The 14370-nt window shown below is 45.8% G+C and overlaps 1 protein-coding gene across 4 annotated transcripts in view; it reads right to left on the bottom strand.

The window, feature by feature from the left end:
- LOC130368136 (hexokinase-2) overlaps nt 1–14370 on the bottom strand; it is a 72303-nt gene that overhangs the window by 47330 nt on the left and 10603 nt on the right. The window lies entirely within an intron of this gene.

Here is a 14370-nt window from a genome sequence, read left to right as displayed (position 1 = left end):
TGTTTTATTATGCTTTTTGACATCCATACACAGGTTGTTTATTTTGACCCCTTTTAATTGCAAAACCACATACAGCCCATGGAAAAAAGAACATTTTTCTAACCTTGAACAATATTTTAAAGCCAGCAGTGATATAAAGCACACCTTCTGCTACACTACAGGGACGTGCCATCACTTCTTCTACTGTTACAAGGGGTACTCCGCCCCAAGACATCTTATTCCCTATCCAAAGGATAGGGGATAAGATGTCTGATCATGGGCGTCCTGCTGCTGGGAACCCCCACGATCTCCCTGCTGCACCCAGCCTTTGTTTAGAGCGTCGGGTGCAGCGCTGGAGGCTCATGAAGTCACAGCCACGCCCCCTCAATGTAAGTCTATAGAAGTCTATAGCCTTGCATTGAGGGGGCGCAGCTGAGACGTCACGAGCCTCCACTCGCATCGCCAGTCATCCGGCACAGAGTGAAGTTTTCTCCGTGTACCGGATGTCTGGGGTGCCGCAGTTGAGATTACATCAGATCGCGATCAGACATCTTATCCCCTAAGATGTCTAGGGGCGGAGTACCCCTTTAAGGTGCTATACTAGTTCAAGGAATATAATAAAGTTCATTAGGATTTCTATACAACTGTTTCTTAGTAAGTAATTTCTTAAAAATAATCGCCCGTCGCTGGTAGTTATTACTACAATCTTTAAAGCAGGAGCTGGGAGGGAGACATTGCTTCACTTCATGCAAAACCGATGCAAACTGAAAGGATCTACGCATGGAAATCATCCGGGTATTCAATAGAAACTCTTCTCTATAGACAGAATAAAATGATGTAGAGAAAACCATCAGTGTGAACAGAATCTAAGCTCTGCATATCCACCAGCATCCGTGGACCTCTATGGGCCCAGTACATGGTATATGTAGGGGTGGTATATATTTTCTGTGCTTTATAGGAAAGTAAAACCTGCCACAACTTCTTATAAAGTTAAGCAAGAAAAAAATAATAATAATTATAAGCCATATGTGGCATCCAAGAGGAGTAATTCTCAGGTGAGGCCTCACTCACTCCACAATTTTTGCCTCCATCCAGGTATTGTTAAAACAATCTAAATCATATAAAATTACATGTTGATAAATTAAATCAGATGTTTCTATAAATCATATATCTCAGATGTATAGTAGTACATTTTCACATGTTTTTGTTTGTTTTATTTTCAAAAATGTTTTAAATTTTTATGTTTCTCGATCTTTCTAGGTTATTCCTAAGCGACTGAGCATGTGCAAAAAAAATGTATGTTTAATTAAACGGATAAAAACAGAGACAGTGCAAGGCCGGGTTCACACTATGGAATTTCCGAGCGGAATTCTGTTTTGCTGGCAATGGGATTCCGCTGCACACTGGGGAGTTTTTGTGGCGGACTTTCCACCCGGAAAAGCCGCTCTAAAAATTCTGCCAATTCCGCAGACAACGCAGTCTATGGGGACCCCACTCGGTCATCGGGTGCAAGTGTTAGATACGACTTGTCTAAATCAGTGGTCTTCAAACCGTGGACCTCCAGATGTTGCAAACCTACAACTCCCAGCATGTTAGGAGCTGGGGTTTTGCAAGAGCTGAAGGTCCACAGTTTGGAGACCACTGGTCTAGATATAGAATTCTATATGATTTTTAAGGATAGTTCGTATGACCCCCGACAGATGCAAAAATCATTTGTGAATGTGAGATAAGTCTTTATAAAGTGCAGAGACATGACTTCCTTCATGGGAATGCAATAGGAAATGATAGGTTGTGTAAGTGTCCGCCACACCTTCCAGAACCGGTTGGCTCTTTAAACAAATGATGTCGGGGCACTGCCTCCACATCACATGCTCCGCTCTCATCATGTCTCTGGCGGCAGCGTGGATTTAGCAATGCCTGGAGAGCACTGCCAAGTGAGTCACCTTCCTACAGAGAGGGGGTCTGGTTTCAGCCCCATGTATGTGAGGGTGGGAGGCAGAACTTCTCCAAAATACAGAGGGGTTTTCTCAGAATAAGACTCCTGTAGGTGTGTCACATTAATAACTATATGCACTAATACTGCACCCATTCTACTTTATAGTGTATAGATTTACACTGTTTAATGCTATTAAATATATATATATATATATATATATATATATATATATATATATATATATGATAGATAGATACAGATATGAGATAGATAGATAAATAGATAGATACATTTGAGATAGACAGATAGATATGAGCGAGATAAGAGATAGATGTGAGATAGATAGATACATATGAAATAGATAGATAGATGTGAGATAGATAGATACATATGAAATAGATAGATGTGAGATAGATAGATACATATGAGATAGACAGATAGATAGATATGAAATAGATAGATATGTGAGAGATAAGAGATAGATAGATGTGAGATAGAAAGATGTGAGATAGACAGATAGATAGATAGATAGATATGAAATAGATAGATATGAGAGAGATAAGAGATAGATAGATAGATGTGAGATAGATAGACAGACAGGGCTCAAGTCCTGCAGGAACTCATAGGGACGGAGTTTCTGCACTTTTTCCACAGCAGGAACGCAGTTCCCATTAGCCGGAGTCCTGCAGGACCAGCCCTTAAAGGGGTACTCTACCACTAGACATCTTATCCCGGAGGTTTCGCTGCTGGGGACACCAGCGATCTTGGCTGCGGCACCCCAGACATCCAGTGTGCATGGAGTGAACTTCGCTCCGTGCCGAATGACTGGCGAAGGGGGGCAGACGCTTGTGATGTCACAGCCATGCCCCCTCAATGCAAGTCTATGGGAGTAGGTGTGATGGTCGTCATGCCCCCTCCTATAGACTTGCATTGAGGGGCTGTAACTGTGACATCACAAGCCTCTGGCTCTGCACCCAACGCTCTAAACGAATGCCAGGTGCCGCAGGGAAAACACGGGGGTCCCCAGCGGCGGCACCACCACAATCAGACATCTTATCCCCTATCCTTTGGATAGGGGATAAGATGTCTAGGGGCGGAGTGCCCCTTTAAGTGGAAAGTTGGGTGGGTGAGTTCCCACACTTTTTTTTCCTAGGACTTGACCCCTGTAGATAGATATGAGACAGATAGATGTGAGACAGATAGATGTGAGACAGATAGATGTGAGACAGATAGATATGAGACAGATAGATATGAGACAGATAGATAGATATGAGACAGATAGATAGATATGAGATAGATAGATCAGAACAGAAAGAATTATTTAAAGTGTGTCTTCAAAAAAAACTTTTCACATGTCAAAAGTTTTGATTGGTCGGGGTCTGAGTGTTTAGACCTCAAAATTTTGCTAGGACAAGTTAGTGATTTTTTATCATTTTTTATCATGTTTTATCTTATCTGATTATAATAAAGATTTATATTTACTCATAATATTGTGTCAGTTTGGTGCATCTATATAGGTTTTCTAGGACAAGTTAGGAAAGAAGCATCACCCTTCCCTCTGTGTCGGGGACCAAGACAATCCCATAGACATACATTGTAAGTTTGTCTCAGTCATGTGGTCCGCTCAGTGCACCCTTGCCCCGGCTCGCTCTAGCGTTCGGTAGGGGTCTGAGCACCTATTTTATATCGGATATGACATCCTGCACGTAGTCTTTAGTGATGTCTCATCTCTGAACTCTGACTTCTTATAGAAGGATTTCTTATGACTCATCTTCTTGCACATAACTAGATTTCCCTTCAGTTACATCTCTCAGCTGCATTACTAGTATACATTAGTTCAGTGGTTCTTAACCCCATTGGTTCGGTGAGTCAGTCCCGGGGGTTCGGCGGTGGAGGTCGCAACAGGACAGGCAAACCAAGCAATTGCTTGGGGCCCCGAGCAGAGCCGGTCTTTGCCCGTCCTGTAGCAACGGGGCAATTCTCCCCATCACTATTAACTCCCTGTGGCCCCGCGTTAAGTTTAAAAACGCAGGGCCGCCGGGACATCACTGACGTCCCGTGCTTGCGCCCATGGAAATGAAGGCGCAGAGGACCGGAGGATAGAGAAGGAGGAAGATGTGTGCTACTGCTATAGCCGGAGCGGTGGTCGGAGCACTGAAGTGGGCAGTACACAGGCATCCAGCCATACACTGTTTATGGCTGGAGGCTGTATGTCTGTGGAGGAACACTGCCTACATCAGTGGTCTTCAACCTGTGGACCTCCAGATGTTGCAAAACTACAACTCCCAGCATGCCCGGACAGGTTGAAGACCACTGGCCTACATAATGTGGGGGAACACTGCCTGCCTAAAGTGGGGGGGGGAACACTGCCTGCCTAATGTGGGGGGGGGGGGACACTGCCTGCCTAATCTGGGGGAGAACACTGTCTGCCTAATGTGGGGGAGAACACTGCCTGCCTAATGTGGGGGAGAACACTGCCTGCCTAATGTGGGGGAGAACACTGCCTGCCTAATGTGGGGGGGGGGGACACTGCCTGCCTAATGTGGGGGGGGGGGACACTGCCTGCCTAATGTGGGGGGGGGGACACTGCCTGCCTAATGTGGGGGGGGGGCACTGCCTGCCTAATGTGGGGGGGGGGGCACTGCCTGCCTAATGTGGGGGGGAACACTGCCATTGTTGCAAAAATGACATGAGAGTGGCACTTGCCAAGGTAAAGCTGCGCATTTCTGAACTGGTCTCTGAAAGACAACAGCAGAAGTCACACTGATTTGAAGTAAATATTCATTATGTTTGTGTGAAAATCATGTTTTCATGGTATTGTTCTTAATGGTTTTGTTATTTGTTCTTAATGGTTTTGTTCATTTTGTGCACCTATGTATAAATATACACTTAAATATATACCTCCTATGTTTTGAATTTGAAAAAATCATATTTTATTTTTCCAATTAAGAAGGGTTCGGTGAATGCGCATATGAAACTGGTGGGGTTCAGTACCTCCAACAAGGTTAAAGGGGTACTCCACCCCTGGCATCTTATCCCCTATCCAAAGGATTGGGGATAAGATGTCAGATCGCTGCGCTCCCCGCTGCTGGGGACCCCGGGGATCGCCGCTGCGGCACCCCGCCATCATTACTGCACAGAGCGAGTTCGCTCTGCGCGTAATGACGGGCAATACAGGGGCCGGAGCATCGTTACGTCACGGCTCCGCCCCTCATGACATCACGGCCCGTCCCCTTAATGCAAGTCTATGGCAGGGGGCGTGATGACCGCCACGCCCCCTCCCATAGACTTGAATTGACGGGGGCGGGCCGTGACGTCATGAGGGGGCGGAGCCATGACGTAACGATGCTCCGGCCCCTGTATTGCCCATCATTACGTGCAGAGCGATCTCGCTCTGCGCAGTAATGATAGCGGGGTGCTGCAGCAGCGGGGACCCCGGCAATCTGACATCTTATCCCCTATGCTTTGGATAGGGGATAAGATGTCTAGGGGCGGAGTACCCCTTTAAGAACCACTGCATTAGTTCGATATTTTGTCTTCTATTAGTGACAATTTCTAGACCAATGTGTCCCAACTGGGGTGCCTCCAGCTGTTGCAAAACTCCAGTTTTGCAACAGCCGGAGGCACCCTGATTGGGAAACACTGGTCTAGATTCTTAGGACTGGTGTAAGAGCAGAGGCTGTCACATACGATGACACCAGGTCGGGGAACCTGGCACCGATATTTCATGGAGGTTGGATACACAAGAGTAGCACTGTGTATTGCTATATTGTTCCCAATGAGAATACCAAATGCTTATGCAATTTTTAAAAATTATTATTTTATTAATTTTTCCCGATGGAGGACACCGACTGGTTACACAAGCCTCCATCTCTAAAAATAGCTTTTGCTATTTTTATTTCAGCGTGAAGAATTCCTTGCAGACGTTTTTCAGTGCATTCCTGTCTACATATATGTGCATTATCTCCAAAACTGAGCGGCGAGCGCAATTCTGAGGAATTCCTAGAAAGCAATACAAACACAACACAAAGCAACACAACAGAACACACCAAAACTCAACAGAACTTTAAAGGGGTATTCCAGGAAAAAAAAAAATTATATATATATATATATATATAGACAAAGAATAAGTCAGCCAGCACTTTAGTTGATACCAAACTATTATATGGACCTGGCCTACAGGTGCACGCTACTAGGCTAGATATACAGCAACAGAAGAATACAGCAGCACACTGCCAGCACAAGGATATAGGTGCAACATGAATATGCAGTTAAAACATGGAGAGCTATACAGCTATGGTGTAATAGATGCAAATGTGAAACTATGAGATAGTGAGGCACTTAGCTCGCAAATTTGTCTCCGCCGGCGGTCAAATAGCTTGGACCGTCCCACCGCGATAAGGTAGCCTCCTGGGACGGACCCTACTCTGTGAATATGCCTCTGTGTGAACAGTTCAGTAAGCATGGCAGGATCTGGAACATCCAAGCCACCTTATATACACACCTGATAGAGGTGGGTGGGGTGCAAGGCCAACATGGAGGTAGCCACTCCCCCGTATGTGCAATACAGACAAAGAATAAGTCAGCCAGCACTTTAGTTGATACCAAACTATTATATGGACCTGGCCTACAGGTGCACGCTACTAGGCTAGATATACAGCAACAGAAGAATACAGCAGCACACTGCCAGCACAAGGATATAGGTGCAACATGAATATGCAGTTAAAACATGGAGAGCTATACAGCTATGGTGTAATAGATGCAAATGTGAAACTATGAGATAGTGAGGCACTTAGCTCGCAAATTTGTCTCCGCCGGCGGTCAAATAGCTTGGACCGTCCCACCGCGATAAGGTAGCCTCCTGGGACGGACCCTACTCTGTGAATATGCCTCTGTGTGAACAGTTCAGTAAGCATGGCAGGATCTGGAACATCCAAGCCACCTTATATACACACCTGATAGAGGTGGGTGGGGTGCAAGGCCAACATGGAGGTAGCCACTCCCCCGTATGTGCAATACAGACAAAGAATAAGTCAGCCAGCACTTTAGTTGATACCAAACTATTATATGGACCTGGCCTACAGGTGCACGCTACTAGGCTAGATATACAGCAACAGAAGAATACAGCAGCACACTGCCAGCACAAGGATATAGGTGCAACATGAATATGCAGTTAAAACATGGAGAGCTATACAGCTATGGTGTAATAGATGCAAATGTGAAACTATGAGATAGTGAGGCACTTAGCTCGCAAATTTGTCTCCGCCGGCGGTCAAATAGCTTGGACCGTCCCACCGCGATAAGGTAGCCTCCTGGGACGGACCCTACTCTGTGAATATGCCTCTGTGTGAACAGTTCAGTAAGCATGGCAGGATCTGGAACATCCAAGCCACCTTATATACACACCTGATAGAGGTGGGTGGGGTGCAAGGCCAACATGGAGGTAGCCACTCCCCCGTATGTGCAATACAGACAAAGAATAAGTCAGCCAGCACTTTAGTTGATACCAAACTATTATATGGACCTGGCCTACAGGTGCACGCTACTAGGCTAGATATACAGCAACAGAAGAATACAGCAGCACACTGCCAGCACAAGGATATAGGTGCAACATGAATATGCAGTTAAAACATGGAGAGCTATACAGCTATGGTGTAATAGATGCAAATGTGAAACTATGAGATAGTGAGGCACTTAGCTCGCAAATTTGTCTCCGCCGGCGGTCAAATAGCTTGGACCGTCCCACCGCGATAAGGTAGCCTCCTGGGACGGACCCTACTCTGTGAATATGCCTCTGTGTGAACAGTTCAGTAAGCATGGCAGGATCTGGAACATCCAAGCCACCTTATATACACACCTGATAGAGGTGGGTGGGGTGCAAGGCCAACATGGAGGTAGCCACTCCCCCGTATGTGCAATACAGACAAAGAATAAGTCAGCCAGCACTTTAGTTGATACCAAACTATTATATGGACCTGGCCTACAGGTGCACGCTACTAGGCTAGATATACAGCAACAGAAGAATACAGCAGCACACTGCCAGCACAAGGATATAGGTGCAACATGAATATGCAGTTAAAACATGGAGAGCTATACAGCTATGGTGTAATAGATGCAAATGTGAAACTATGAGATAGTGAGGCACTTAGCTCGCAAATTTGTCTCCGCCGGCGGTCAAATAGCTTGGACCGTCCCACCGCGATAAGGTAGCCTCCTGGGACGGACCCTACTCTGTGAATATGCCTCTGTGTGAACAGTTCAGTAAGCATGGCAGGATCTGGAACATCCAAGCCACCTTATATACACACCTGATAGAGGTGGGTGGGGTGCAAGGCCAACATGGAGGTAGCCACTCCCCCGTATGTGCAATACAGACAAAGAATAAGTCAGCCAGCACTTTAGTTGATACCAAACTATTATATGGACCTGGCCTACAGGTGCACGCTACTAGGCTAGATATACAGCAACAGAAGAATACAGCAGCACACTGCCAGCACAAGGATATAGGTGCAACATGAATATGCAGTTAAAACATGGAGAGCTATACAGCTATGGTGTAATAGATGCAAATGTGAAACTATGAGATAGTGAGGCACTTAGCTCGCAAATTTGTCTCCGCCGGCGGTCAAATAGCTTGGACCGTCCCACCGCGATAAGGTAGCCTCCTGGGACGGACCCTACTCTGTGAATATGCCTCTGTGTGAACAGTGTGAACAGTATGCTTACTGAACTGTTCACACAGAGGCATATTCACAGAGTAGGGTCCGTCCCAGGAGGCTACCTTATCGCGGTGGGACGGTCCAAGCTATTTGACCGCCGGCGGAGACAAATTTGCGAGCTAAGTGCCTCACTATCTCATAGTTTCACATTTGCATCTATTACACCATAGCTGTATAGCTCTCCATGTTTTAACTGCATATTCATGTTGCACCTATATCCTTGTGCTGGCAGTGTGCTGCTGTATTCTTCTGTTGCTGTATATCTAGCCTAGTAGCGTGCACCTGTAGGCCAGGTCCATATAATAGTTTGGTATCAACTAAAGTGCTGGCTGACTTATTCTTTGTCTGTATTGCACATACGGGGGAGTGGCTACCTCCATGTTGGCCTTGCACCCCACCCACCTCTATCAGGTGTGTATATAAGGTGGCTTGGATGTTCCAGATCCTGCCATGCTTACTGAACTGTTCACACAGAGGCATATTCACAGAGTAGGGTCCGTCCCAGGAGGCTACCTTATCGCGGTGGGACGGTCCAAGCTATTTGACCGCCGGCGGAGACAAATTTGCGAGCTAAGTGCCTCACTATCTCATAGTTTCACATTTGCATCTATTACACCATAGCTGTATAGCTCTCCATGTTTTAACTGCATATTCATGTTGCACCTATATCCTTGTGCTGGCAGTGTGCTGCTGTATTCTTCTGTTGCTGTATATCTAGCCTAGTAGCGTGCACCTGTAGGCCAGGTCCATATAATAGTTTGGTATCAACTAAAGTGCTGGCTGACTTATTCTTTGTCTGTATTGCACATACGGGGGAGTGGCTACCTCCATGTTGGCCTTGCACCCCACCCACCTCTATCAGGTGTGTATATAAGGTGGCTTGGATGTTCCAGATCCTGCCATGCTTACTGAACTGTTCACACAGAGGCATATTCACAGAGTAGGGTCCGTCCCAGGAGGCTACCTTATCGCGGTGGGACGGTCCAAGCTATTTGACCGCCGGCGGAGACAAATTTGCGAGCTAAGTGCCTCACTATCTCATAGTTTCACATTTGCATCTATTACACCATAGCTGTATAGCGCTCCATGTTTTAACTGCATATTCATGTTGCACCTATATCCTTGTGCTGGCAGTGTGCTGCTGTATTCTTCTGTTGCTGTATATCTAGCCTAGTAGCGTGCACCTGTAGGCCAGGTCCATATAATAGTTTGGTATCAACTAAAGTGCTGGCTGACTTATTCTTTGTCTGTATTGCACATACGGGGGAGTGGCTACCTCCATGTTGGCCTTGCACCCCACCCACCTCTATCAGGTGTGTATATAAGGTGGCTTGGATGTTCCAGATCCTGCCATGCTTACTGAACTGTTCACACAGAGGCATATTCACAGAGTAGGGTCCGTCCCAGGAGGCTACCTTATCGCGGTGGGACGGTCCAAGCTATTTGACCGCCGGCGGAGACAAATTTGCGAGCTAAGTGCCTCACTATCTCATAGTTTCACATTTGCATCTATTACACCATAGCTGTATAGCTCTCCATGTTTTAACTGCATATTCATGTTGCACCTATATCCTTGTGCTGGCAGTGTGCTGCTGTATTCTTCTGTTGCTGTATATCTAGCCTAGTAGCGTGCACCTGTAGGCCAGGTCCATATAATAGTTTGGTATCAACTAAAGTGCTGGCTGACTTATTCTTTGTCTGTATTGCACATACGGGGGAGTGGCTACCTCCATGTTGGCCTTGCACCCCACCCACCTCTATCAGGTGTGTATATAAGGTGGCTTGGATGTTCCAGATCCTGCCATGCTTACTGAACTGTTCACACAGAGGCATATTCACAGAGTAGGGTCCGTCCCAGGAGGCTACCTTATCGCGGTGGGACGGTCCAAGCTATTTGACCGCCGGCGGAGACAAATTTGCGAGCTAAGTGCCTCACTATCTCATAGTTTCACATTTGCATCTATTACACCATAGCTGTATAGCTCTCCATGTTTTAACTGCATATTCATGTTGCACCTATATCCTTGTGCTGGCAGTGTGCTGCTGTATTCTTCTGTTGCTGTATATCTAGCCTAGTAGCGTGCACCTGTAGGCCAGGTCCATATAATAGTTTGGTATCAACTAAAGTGCTGGCTGACTTATTCTTTGTCTGTATTGCACATACGGGGGAGTGGCTACCTCCATGTTGGCCTTGCACCCCACCCACCTCTATCAGGTGTGTATATAAGGTGGCTTGGATGTTCCAGATCCTGCCATGCTTACTGAACTGTTCACACAGAGGCATATTCACAGAGTAGGGTCCGTCCCAGGAGGCTACCTTATCGCGGTGGGACGGTCCAAGCTATTTGACCGCCGGCGGAGACAAATTTGCGAGCTAAGTGCCTCACTATCTCATAGTTTCACATTTGCATCTATTACACCATAGCTGTATAGCTCTCCATGTTTTAACTGCATATTCATGTTGCACCTATATCCTTGTGCTGGCAGTGTGCTGCTGTATTCTTCTGTTGCTGTATATCTAGCCTAGTAGCGTGCACCTGTAGGCCAGGTCCATATAATAGTTTGGTATCAACTAAAGTGCTGGCTGACTTATTCTTTGTCTGTATTGCACATACGGGGGAGTGGCTACCTCCATGTTGGCCTTGCACCCCACCCACCTCTATCAGGTGTGTATATAAGGTGGCTTGGATGTTCCAGATCCTGCCATGCTTACTGAACTGTTCACACAGAGGCATATTCACAGAGTAGGGTCCGTCCCAGGAGGCTACCTTATCGCGGTGGGACGGTCCAAGCTATTTGACCGCCGGCGGAGACAAATTTGCGAGCTAAGTGCCTCACTATCTCATAGTTTCACATTTGCATCTATTACACCATAGCTGTATAGCTCTCCATGTTTTAACTGCATATTCATGTTGCACCTATATCCTTGTGCTGGCAGTGTGCTGCTGTATTCTTCTGTTGCTGTATATCTAGCCTAGTAGCGTGCACCTGTAGGCCAGGTCCATATAATAGTTTGGTATCAACTAAAGTGCTGGCTGACTTATTCTTTGTCTGTATTGCACATACGGGGGAGTGGCTACCTCCATGTTGGCCTTGCACCCCACCCACCTCTATCAGGTGTGTATATAAGGTGGCTTGGATGTTCCAGATCCTGCCATGCTTACTGAACTGTTCACACAGAGGCATATTCACAGAGTAGGGTCCGTCCCAGGAGGCTACCTTATCGCGGTGGGACGGTCCAAGCTATTTGACCGCCGGCGGAGACAAATTTGCGAGCTAAGTGCCTCACTATCTCATAGTTTCACATTTGCATCTATTACACCATAGCTGTATAGCTCTCCATGTTTTAACTGCATATTCATGTTGCACCTATATCCTTGTGCTGGCAGTGTGCTGCTGTATTCTTCTGTTGCTGTATATATATATATATATATATATATATATATATATATATATATATATATATATATACACACATAACTCAACTGGCTCAAGAAAGTTAAAACAGATTTGTAAATTACTCCTATTAAAAAAATCTTAATCCTTCCACCAGTTATCAGCTGCTGAAGTTGAGTTGTTCTTTTCTGTCAGACAACAGTGCTCTCTGCTGACACCTCTGCTTGTCTCAGGAACTGTCCGAAGCCTGAGGGTATGTTCACACTACGTAATTACCCGGCAAACGGAATTACGCACTGAGAACATAAACATCAGTGTAAATGGGTTTCCGTGAGACCCGTTCACCCTGCGGAATCTCAGCGGCAGACAATTCCGCCGCTGAAATTGTTCTGCGCAAAGAAAGAACATGTTCATTCTTTGCGCAGAAGTCCGCGAACACTGCATAGCAGTCAATGGTGACGGCGCAGTGCCGCGCGGTACTATCGCCGAAGTACTTCAGAATGGAATCTCCGCTCGCGGAATTCTGCAAGCGGAGATTCCGTTCACAATCCGTAGTGTGAACATAACCTTAGAGGTTTGTTATAGGGGTTTGCTCCAACTCTGGATAGTTCCTGAGACAAGCAGAGGTATCAACAGAGAGCAACAGAAAAGAACAACGCAACTTCAGCAGCTGATAACTACTGGAAGGATTAAGATTTTTTTTAGTCATTTACAAATCTGTTTAACTTTCTGGAGCCAGTTGATATAAAACTAAATGTTTTTCCTGGGATACCCCTTTAATGACCCACTTAGAATGTAAAGATGTATTGCTCAGTGACATTAAAAGGACACACGGATGACCTAAAACTACCTCCAGCAGTCGGATTGTGTGTTCCTCCCTAAATGGGTTATCCAGTACAAGAAAAACAGAGCAGATTTGTTCCACAAACAGCACCGAACCTGTCCTCAGGTTGTGTGCGCTATTACAGTTCAGTTCCTTTGGAATGAACGGAGCCAAGTTGTAATACCACACACAACCTGAAGACAGGCATGGTGCTACTTTTAGAAGAAATTAGCTCTCTTTTTTTATTCCTGGATAATCCCTTTAAACGTAATGCTCCTAGTGAAGGATACCCTTATACACATGAAGTCTGAAGAAGTATGCAATAATTGTTTAACCCTTTAAAAATAATAATCACAGGAACATCTTATGTTACAGAAATCCCTAGTCCTATATTTTAAATTAAACTTACATGGTAAAATCTCTTTTTACTACATTGGGTGTCTGGTTGGATATAGTAGATCATTTGCAAGTTCTCCATATTACCCTTTATACATATTAAATTAATCATCCCAAAATTACTATATAAGGATCCTAAATATACAAATGGATACTAAAGCATATATCAGTGTTTCCCAACCAAGGTGCCTCCAGATGTTGCAAAACTACAACTCCCAGCATGCCCGGACAGCCGTAGGGCAGTGTTTCCCAACCAGGGTGCCTCCAGCTGTTGCAAAAATAGGGTCCCTCCAGCTGTTGCAAAACTACAACTCCCAGCATTCCCGGACAGCCGCAGGGCAGTGTTTCCCAACCAGGGTCCCTCCAGCTGTTGCAAAACTACAACTCCCAGCATTCCCGGACAGCCGTAGGGCAGTGTTTCCCAAGCAGGGTGCCTCCAGCTGTTGCAAAACTACAACTCCCAGCATGTCGGACAGCCAACGGATAGTATTTCCCCAACCAGGGTCCCTCTAGCTGTTGCAAAACTACAATTCCCAGCATTCCTGGACAGCTGTAGGGCAGTGTTTCCCAAGCAGGGGGCCTCCAGCTGTTGCAAAACTACAACTATCAGCATGCCCGGACAGCTGTTGGCTGTCCGGGCATGCTGGGAGTTGTAGTTTTGCAACAGCTGGAGGCACCCTGCTTGGGAAACACTGGTGTAGATTCTTAGGACTGGTGTTAGAGCAGAGGCTGTCACATACGATGACACCAGGTCTATAAGCTAATGCTGGGAGTTGTAGTTTTGCAGCTGCTGGAGGCACCCTGCTTGGGAAACACTGGCATATACATCTTAGGCACAGATGTGAAGGGCTTTTTATTGCTTTACTGGTGTAACTGGTAAAATAATACTAGGAAGAAGTGATCCATGTGTGTGACCTTTCACAAAATATCCCTGTAGGGGGCGCTTAACTTTTACATCCCATTAAGGAGGATATCAGTTTAATGACAAGAGACTGACCGTATATTAGATCCGGCCTTATGCTACAGTAATAGCGACCTCATTTTTATCCAATCAGGAAGCGGACTGCGAGCTGAACGGTAAAAATCCCATATACATGTCGCTGGTGTGTTAACCAGTATTG

The sequence above is a fragment of the Hyla sarda genome, chromosome 4 (genome assembly GCF_029499605.1).
Source record: "Hyla sarda isolate aHylSar1 chromosome 4, aHylSar1.hap1, whole genome shotgun sequence".
In the NCBI taxonomy this organism is placed as follows: domain Eukaryota; kingdom Metazoa; phylum Chordata; class Amphibia; order Anura; family Hylidae; genus Hyla; species Hyla sarda.
Note: the sequence above shows the minus strand (reverse complement) of the source record. Positions and strands in the feature narration are given on the sequence as shown.